The sequence below is a fragment of the Capsicum annuum genome, chromosome 12 (genome assembly GCF_002878395.1).
Source record: "Capsicum annuum cultivar UCD-10X-F1 chromosome 12, UCD10Xv1.1, whole genome shotgun sequence".
Taxonomy (NCBI): domain Eukaryota; kingdom Viridiplantae; phylum Streptophyta; class Magnoliopsida; order Solanales; family Solanaceae; genus Capsicum; species Capsicum annuum.
Genome location: NC_061122.1, coordinates 48,957,683 through 48,968,620, shown reverse-complemented (window position 1 = coordinate 48,968,620; position 10,938 = coordinate 48,957,683).

The window sequence follows — 10,938 nt, the reverse complement described above, 5'->3', positions numbered from 1 at the left end:
TCAAACAAAATTGGTCAATTGATCACTCTACTCAGGACGAACACACTAAGATGATCATGTAATTAATATGAGAATAATTGAAATTGTAATTGAACTTATCAATTCATCTTTAATTTTAGTTAAATCAATGTAGTTATTACTAATAATGTCTTAATTTGAATCATTTCAAATAAAATTGGCCAATTGACACTCTACTCAAGACGAATACACTTAGATGATCATGTAATTACTATGAGATTAATTGAAATTGTAATTAAACTTATCAATTCATCTTCAATTTTAGTTAAATCAATTTAGTCATTACTAATAATTACTTAATTTTAATTGTTTCAAATAAAATTGGTCAATTGATCATTCTACTCACGACTAATACACTTAGTTGATCATGTAATTACTATAAAATTAATTAAAATTATAAGTGAATTTATAAATTCATATTTAATTTAGTTAAAATAAATTTTGTTATTACTAATAATAACTTAATTTGAATCATTCCAAATAAAATTAATCAATTGACTACTCTCCTCGACGGAAATACACTTAGTTGATCTTGTAATTACTATGAGATTAATTGAAATTGTAAGTGAACTTATTAATTCATATTTAATTTTAGTTATATCAATTTATTTATTACGAATAATGGCTTAATTTTATCCATTTCAAATAAAATTAATCAATTGATTACTCTATTCATGACGCAATACACTTAGTTGATCATTTAATTACTATGAGATTAATTGAAATTGTAAGTTCTTCTTTAATTTTAGTTAAATCAATTTAGTTATTACTCATAATTACTTAATTTGAATCATTTCACATAAAATTGGTCAATTGATCACTCTACTCAAGACGAATACACTCAGTTAATCATGTAATTACTATGAGATTAATTGAAATTGTAAGTGAACTCATCAATTCATCTTTAATTTTAGGTAAATCAATATAGTGATAACTAATAATGGCCTAATTTAAATCATTTCAAATAAAATTGGTCAATTGATCATTCTACTCAGGATGAAACACTTAGTTGATCATGTATTACTATGCGATTAATTGAATTGTAATTGAACTTACTAATTCATCTTTAATTATACTTAAATCGATATAGTTATTTCTAATGATGGCTTAGTTTGAATAATTTAAAATTAAATTGGTCAATTGATCACTCTACTCAGGACGAACACACTAAGTTGGTCGTATAATTATCATGAAATTAATTGAAATTGTAATTGAACTTATTAATTTATATTTAATTCTAGTTAAATAAATTTAGTTATTACTAGTAGTGGTTTAATATGAATCAATAGATGACTAACATGTTGCAACAGATGAGTAATCTGTTGAAAATGACCAAATAGATAAAGACATCTGTTTGAAATGACCAAACGGATATAGACATATGTTGCAACACATGACTAACTTGTTGAAATAAATGACTCATCTATTGAAAATTATCAAACAAATATAGACATCTATTGCAACAGATGACCAAGTTATTGCAACATATGACTTATCCGTTGAAAATTATCAAATAGATAGGATATATGTTGAAAAACAATTTAAAATACTAAAGCTCAAATTTTTTTTGGAGAACTCAAGCATTTGTCCCCTTATATAAGGTCTTGTATTTAATTTTAGTTAAATCAATTTAGTTGTTACTAATAATTGCTTAATTTGAATTATTTCAAATAAAATTGGTCAATTGATCATTCTATTTAGGACGAATACACTTGGTTGATCATGTAATTACTATGAAATTAATTGAAATTGTAAGTGGTCTTATCAATTCATCTTTAATTTAGTTAAAATCAACTTAGTTGCTACTAATAATGGCTTAATTTGAATCGTTTCAAATATTGGTCGATTGATCACCTTCGTCTAGACGAGTACACTTAGTTGATCCTGTAATTACTATGAAATTAATTGAAATTATAAGTGAACTTATCAATACAACATTAATTTTGGTTATATCAATTTCGTTATTACGAATAATGGCTTAATTTGATTCATTTCAAATAAAATTGGTCAATTGATCACTCTATTCATAGCGAATACACTTAGTTGATCGTGTAATTACTATGAGATTAATTGAAATTAATTTCATCTTTAATTTTAGTTAAATCAATTTAGTTATTACTAATAATGACTTAATTTGAATCATTTCAAATAAATTGGTCAATTGATCACTCTGCTCAGGACGAATACACTTAGTTAATCATGTAATTACTATGAGATTAATTGAAATTGTAAGTGAACTCATCAATTCATCTTTAATTGTAGTTAAATCAATATAGTTATAACTAATAATGGTTTAATTTGAATCATTTCAAATAAAATTGGTCAATTAATCATTCTACTCAGGACGAAACACTTAATTGATCATGCAATTACTATGAGATTAATTGAAATCGTAACTTAACTTACTAATTAATCTTTAATTTTAGTTAAATCAATATAGTTATTTCTAATAATGGCTTAGTTTGAATCATTTCAAATAAAATTGGCCAATTGATCACTCTACTCAGAATGAACACACTTAGTTGATCGTGTAATTACCATGAGATTAATTAAAACTGTAATTGAACTTATTAATTCAAATTTTATTTTAGTTAAATCAATTTAGTTATTACTAATAATGGCTTAATTTGAATCAATAGATGGCTAACATACTGCAACAGATGAGTAATCTGTTGGAATTGGCCAAATAGATAAAAATATTTGTTGAAAATAACCAAACAAATATAGTCATTTGTCGCAACAGATGACTAACCTGTTGCAATAAATGACTCATCTATTAAAAATTATCAAACAGATATAGACATCTGTTGCAACAGATGACTAAGATGTTGCAATATATGACTCATCCGTTAGAAATTATGAATGGAAGGGATATATGTTGAAAAACAATTTAAAATACTAAAACTCAAATGTGTTTAGGAGAACTCAAATGTTTGTCCCCTTGTCTAAGGTATTGGATTAAAGAGTACTTGTCTTCAATTTTAACTAAATCAATTTAGTTATTACTAATAATTGCTTAATTTGAATCAACAAATAATTAACCTGTTATAAACATTTGTTGCAACAGATGACTAACTTGTTACAAAAAATAGGTCATTTGTTGGAAAACAATTAAAATACTAGAGAACTCAAACGTTTTTAGGACAACTCAAATGTTTATCTCATTGTCTTAAAGACTTGTCTCTAATTTTAGTTAAATCAATTTAGTTATTATTAATAATTGCTTAATTTGAATCATCAGATGACTACCATGTTGTAACAGATGATTCATCTGTTGGAAATTATTAAACAAATAGAAAATTTGTTATAACATATGGGTCATCTATTAGAAAGCAATTAAAATACTAGGGAACTTAAACATTTTCAGGAGAACTCAAGCGTTTGTCCCTTGATCCTTTTGCATTTGATGTATGGTATACTATTTTTATTTTCTTTATCTGTTTCATGAAATTTTTCATATGTTTTACTTATTCGTGGTGCCCCTGTTGAAATTTTTGAAATATTTTTAGGTTAAATTTTGTTCGTACTTCACTTGGACATTACTTTATAGGTGATTTTGTAAGTAGAATTGTGATTTTTGTTGAATTTTTTATTTGGTGTATCTGCTACTGCTACAATGGATAGAAACTATAAATCCAACATATGAGCCATTTGTTGCAACAAGTAAGTAATCTGTTACAATAGATGATTCACTTGTTGCAACAGATGACCCAGAGTTGGCTTAAGGGCCAAGCGAATGAAGCGATCGCTTTAGGCCCCCAAATATTTTAGGCCCCAAATTAATTATGTTGGCCTTATGTGTTACTTTTTTGAAAAAAAAATAATTAAATAAAGTAAAAAATAAATACAAATAGAGAAATTTTATTATAATATCAAAATCAAATTTTAGAATTTGTTCTACTATTCCAATTAGTTTCTATGCTCTTTAATTTGAAGTTTTTTATTTACGAGTCTCAATTTATGTGACATACTTTATTTATTATTCTACTTTGAATTTAACAATTAACAATTTTGCATTTAAAAGGCTAGAAAAATACACATCAAATAATGTATACATGATTTTTATAAAAATAAAAAAAGTTTAGAGCCTCATAGTGAATTTTGGCTTTAGGCCACCGGATAGATTGAGCCGCCTCTCAGATGACCCATATGTTGGATTCATGTTACAACACTATGATACGAATTCAATATATGAATAATCTGTTGCAACAAATTGTCCATATGTTGCAACAGATTGCTCATCTGTTGGATTCACGTTACATGTTTTATCAATTGTTGAAAAAACAACAGTAGCAGATACACCCAGATGAGAAGAAGATGGTGATAATGAACAAGAGATGATAATGAAGAAGAAGCCGATGATAATGAAGAAGAAGATAGTGAATAAAGAACAACAACAATGAACAACAAAAATCGCGAAGAGAGAGAAAACGACGAACCAATCAAAATCTGCCAAAGCAAGCATGTCGGTATGCTGCCTGCATTGACAGTAACTCCCTTTTATAATATACTCTCTCCGTTTAAAAAAGAATGACCTACTTTCCTTTTTAATTCATTTCAAAAATAATGATATCTTTTCTTTTTTAGCAACTTTTTAATTTTAACTTTCCACATGACATATTTGAAACCACAAGATTGAAGGGTATTTTGGTATATTTGACATATCTTTAATTTAAGACCACATGATTCAAAAATCTTTTTTTTATTTTCTTAAACTTCGTGTCAAGTCAAATTAAGTCATTCTTTTAAACGAAAGAAATAATAATTATTGGATTTGATTCTTTTTATTTATAAAATGTAAAGATAAGATGGCATGTGTTGCAATCTACTATGGGAATATAAGTAGTAGTAAATGACATAAATTTACTATTAATGTGAATAGGCTGTGGTAAATGATACAAACTTATTATTAGTTTGGAAGATAAGTTTACTTTTGGTACTAAATAGGAGCTTTTGAAATCGAATTGTTATCGATAATTCAATTGCAAAATTGACTTATTAATTTATTGATATTAGATTATCGAATTAATGATTTGATGGATGGGTTTAAATTTAATAATTAATTAGATTATCAGTGTGGGGAGAATTATTAATTTTCTTATTGGATAAACCAAACCGTTTACCCACTACGAACGGTAATATTTACATTTTACCCATAAGTATGTAACATACTAAATATTGAAGCTCGTGTCAACACGGGCCTAATGTATGTTATTTTTTATCCTAATTTATATGTCACAGATAAAATTTAAAAAGTCAACCAAATTTTTTGTATAATTTTTAAATATTTTAAGTAATTAATGATTGATTTATTGCATTTTTACATTATTTTCAGATACTATATGTTACCCTTTTTGTTTCAATTTATATGGTACTGAAGGACTATTTGAGAAAGTCAAACAAAATTGTTATATAGTTTTAGATATTTTAAGTTGTGAATTATTATGATTTATACGATTTTTACGTAATTTTCAAGTAATATATGTTACTCCATCTATCCCCATTTATATGATATTCATGGAATTTGAAAAGTCAAACAAATTTTTTATACATCTTTCAAATATTTTAATTTGATTATTATTGTAATTTATATTACTTTTTACAAAAATTTTAAATTATATATCCCAATTTATGTTGCACTGATAGAATTTTGAGTCAACAAATTTATTTTATGTGTCTCTATATAATTTAAATTATTAATTATTTTAATTATAATACTTTTTACCAAGTTTTTAAATATATATAACAGATTAAAATATTATAATTAAATTAAAACCTAAATTATGAAATCATAAGAATACTCCAGCAGCTGGAAGCAGGCATGACAATCGTCAGTTGTTTGCTCATTCATAATTTTATACAGTTGGAATATATTGTAAATTTATAATTATAAACCCTATTTTAAGGATAAATTACTTATAACCACACCTTAAGTTTCTATTATTACTTAAAATCTCATCCAACTAAACTAATTACAAAAATTCCTTTTTACTCAAACTAGTTGCCTCTTTTCTGATATATCTAAAAAACCCACACACATCCCCTTATTGTGCCGCAAATCAAGCTCAAAAATAAGGAAATATATCCCACGATTTTCTCAACTCACCCATTTTGAATTTCCACTATGTTTTCATCTTCATCTTCTACTTCAACATTCAAGTTACAACTTTCATTAACTTTCTTTTGAATTTCCACCATGTTCTCATCTACTACTCAATTAGATCTAACAACTCCATCTTTTCACCATTAACTTTTTTTTTAATTTCCACCATTTCATTATGATATGAACGACATTGATTTTCGTCAAAATAGATTGAAATATCAAAACTTTCTGGACCAAATGACTATGATATTTAAGCAAAACTTTTGATTGTTTTTATTACAATTTCTATAAATTAATTTTCGTCCATCTATTATAATATTATGCATCAAAAAATATTTTACTCTTCAGCAATGTATCATATAAACTAATTGTAGTTTGATATCTTAATGTAAATTATACAATGTATCATATATTTTCAAAAATAAGTCAAGTATACAGCAAACTTAATTACAGTGATGTATCTCAACCAAAATAATTTAATGTATCAGAAACTTAAATTAACAATACAATAGTAGATATAATATTGTTGTATTTACATATAAAGTAATGTATCATAAGATATTTAGCTTTTAATACAATGTATCAGATAATTTTTACACATATAAAGTATTAAACAAAAAATATAATAATGTATTAGTAAACACAAATAAATGTAATGTGTCATGAATTGTAGTGTATCATGAACTCAATGTTATTAAATGAGATATTTGTTATCATAATACAATATATCATAAGTTTTTACATAATAGGAAAATTTATGATATTTGTTAACATAAGATATTAAATGATGTATATTAGGTAATTTAAACCGCAATTTCTTTAATTAAGCGCATTAATTGCTCAACTGTAGGCTTAATTATCATTTCTTTCCGTTTTTAATCATAATTAAAGATTTATTAATGTATCACATACTAATATATCATGACGTTAACTAATGTGTCATATCTGCGATTTTATGTAATTATTATAAAAGTAGGGAGAGAGAGTAATTAGGTAGTAAAGTATTGGGATTTATGTTGTTTACCCAAAAAATAATGCTAAAGCCTAAAATGGTGGGGGAGCTAATGCCTAAAGCAGTAAAGCCCCAGACCACCCCCTGCCATTTAATATTCTAAAGACCATATGAAATCAAGTTTTACCTTGGAAATGTTAGTTGTCACTTCATTCAGCAGTTAGCATAATCAGAAGTCCTTTTTTTCTAATTAATATGGACAAATTTCATTGAAAGAGAAGGTAGCATGTAGTTTATTTCATACATCGTTCATTAACCACCCAATAACTGTTAATTTAATATCAAATCAACCGATATTTTATACGTTGACTAGTGAATTAATATTTTTAAAAGTCGATAACTAATAAGTTAAATTATTAAGCATACGTCTGATAAGTAGTCCTAGTACTAAATGTGATAGAAATGATGTTTAAAGAAGGGATAAAATAGTCTTTCAAGTATTGATAGATATTTTAGTAATTCAATTTTAACTTAGGAACCTCCCTTTCAAGAATATGTTTTTTTTTTTCTTTTAATTTCTAATTTCTAAGTTAATTTTAGTGATTTTGTGTAAACATTAATTTTAGTGATTTCGTGTAAACATGAGATGTGGACAGATTTTCATAGTTCTTCAAGTAAAATATTAAGTATGAAAAAAATGGTTTATCCCATTTGATCATAGATTTTTAAAAGGGAGAAGTATCAAGTACCCCCTAAACTTGTCACGTTTTTTCTTGATACACTTGAACTTTGAGTCGTCTTAAGTACTTCCTCCCTCGAACTTGTTATTTTGTTATGTCGTGTGATTGTAGGAACTTAAATAGATCTATTATTGGTCCAATAGATCTATTTTTGTTTGTGCGTGGATATTTTTTAGCTTGTCTAATCATTTTTATTTTTAGTTTATTTATTATAATTTTATTAATGTTCATATCTTGGGGGATGATTGGATGGTATTTGATTAAATGTTTTACTGTAATATTCTTTAGTTTTTTCTCTTAGTCTTTGTAATTCTTGTATATTATTTTGGAGGTATTCTAAATATTTTATATCTTTTGTTTTAAACTATTCAATTAAATTCTCTTTCATAAGTATTTCTGTTAATCTTATTTCTTTCATATCTTGTCTCCAATATTTTAAGTACTCATAGTCTATCATTTTATCCTAAAGTAGTTGTGATACTGCAAATTTCTTTGTAATAATTTATTTTAATTGTACTATATCTAATATTAAAGTCTAGGTTATCTATTTCGTTAATTATCCTGTCTTTTTCGTTTATAAATAATTTCATGTCTAAATCATATTCTAAACTGTCTTTTAATTCTAGTTGTTTTATGGTTTTATTTATCCAAATTAGTCTTTCTCTTAATTGTTCTCTTCCTTTTCTAAGCTGGTTTCTATAATTAATTTCTTCGTATAGCCAACTTTGTTTCTCTCTAACTCTTTAAATATATTCTAGCATTTTTAATCTGTATAATATCCATCTGAATAATAACTATCCGAATAATAATTTCTACCATAGAAATCTATATTTTCTAATTCATCTTCTATCCAATTAGTACTTAGTAACTCATCTTCATAATCAAATATTTTTTTTCATATTATTTTCTTTATGTCTTCTAATTCTAAGTCTTTTATGATATATAAAACTAGTATCTTAGTTTCATCAGATATATATCTTGTCATATTATCCATATTATGCTTAGGTTTCTACGAATAACTTGGATAACTTGGAATTGGATTCTAGTAATTAATTGCTTTATCATAGTATTTATTAGCTGTTTGTTTTAATCTTAATAATTCCTCTATATTTTCATTAAGGAATTCTATATATTTTATATCTTTAGTTCTCATATATTCTTCTAAATTTGTTTTCATTAGTTTTTTCTATTAATTGTATATTTTTCATATCCATTTTTCAATTTTCTAAATATACGTAATTTATCATGATTGATGTGTAGGTTTGGTATGTAAGTATTTGTAAGAGTAGGTAGGTAGGTGTGGTATATAATTTATTCTAGTCATAAAATATTTATCAAATATTTTTTTCAATATGATTTTTCTTATATGTACAATTTCTATATCCTTAAGTATATACAAAACAAGTATTTTGAATTTATCTACCATTTCGTCAGATAAATAAGTATTCATTTTTCATATGATGCTTTTTCAAAATATTCCCTCCAATCATACACATAACAAAATATGATCATTTTAGATTACTATATACTAAATTATTCTTAAATAACATGTTCTTCGATCACTATTAGCATGGTAACATGTTCTGGATACTTTTCTACAGTTTCTATTTAAGTTCTTCATGTTACTATTATGGACTATTATCTACAGTTTACACAATTACTGGAGAAGAGTTAACAAGAATTCCAGATATTCACAAAAAATTTATGGATTATAAAAGGATTATGAAGGGACAATTATTCTATATTCGTTTCTACTCAGCACCAGCATAAATATTGATTGATGAAATAAAACAGACAATTACTATTGTCAAGATAGGAATGACACGATATTATATTATCCCTGAAGAAATATGCGAACAAGGAGAGATAACCAAAAATCAGATACCGGACTTCTACCGAAACAAGAGAGTTATTGAACTTAGCTGTATATTGACTGAGTTAGCAAATAATTATATAAATCAAAACCCAGTTTGGATTTACTATAACAGAAATCAATTATTGGTTTACTCTACTTGTAAAAATATTAGAGAAAATGACAGAGAAGAGATAAGAAAATGGATCATAACGATCCTAAAATCAGAAGAGTTACCAGTCACAAGATCTATTACGAAAGAAGTTATTTCAAAAGAAGCTATGGATCAATTCTGGAAACAAGTTGGCCAAACATACGATGACCACATATGCAGCAGATGTAGTGGCAGACACAACTTTATTCCAGATGTGATACTACAATAGCAGGAAGATAAAAAAGCAGCAGATACGACAAGAAGAAGATAAAAAGAAGACAGTAACAGAGCAATAATGGAAGCAGACAAGATATTAAATTATGAAAGCGACATATGGACAAATTATATAACTTTCTTGACTTCCTTTATATAAATAATTAGCTTTTAGCTTTTTGACTTTTTTGGCAAGACTTTTAAAGTTTTTGTCTTTTTTTCTTTCTTTTGAAAATTTGTAGGACAAATGTAAAAACTAAGAATAGTATATAGGTAACGTGTAAAGTTATGTTAGGACAGGTGTAAAGATGTAAAAAGTTTACACGCTTTCTTAGGATTATAAATAGAGAGCATTTTTGCTCAATTAGAGGTAAGCCTCCATGAGTTGATGCAAAACCCTCTCTTATACACAAAAAACTTTTGAATTATTTAATAAAAAATAGGTATATTTCTAAGGAAAAGCTATGAATCAGACAGCTACGAAAAATCTAGAATTATCAGATTTACTAAAACAGGTATTTATATTTATGATTATGAATAGCTAAATTCATAAATTTCTGACAATCATGATATGATAAAATAAGTTCATGTTAGTTACTTTATAGTAGAATTATTCAAAGAATAACATGTTAAGAATTTTATTAGCAAAATGAAAAAAGAGAAAAATTCCTAAGAACTATGCCATCCTAAAGGTGAAACTGGTGAGGCAAGAAAGCCGTGATAGAGGAGTAGCCAGAGTAGAGGCGTTGTTTAAGGGAAAAGTATCCAAATTACCATGCTAATAGTGACCGAAGAAATTAAGTTTGCACTGGTGCCAGGCAAAGCAATAAATTTGTTATAGTTCTGACATTTTTGTGTAATATATCCTTGGTTTATTAAGTTTGAACTGGTGCCAGGCAAAACAAT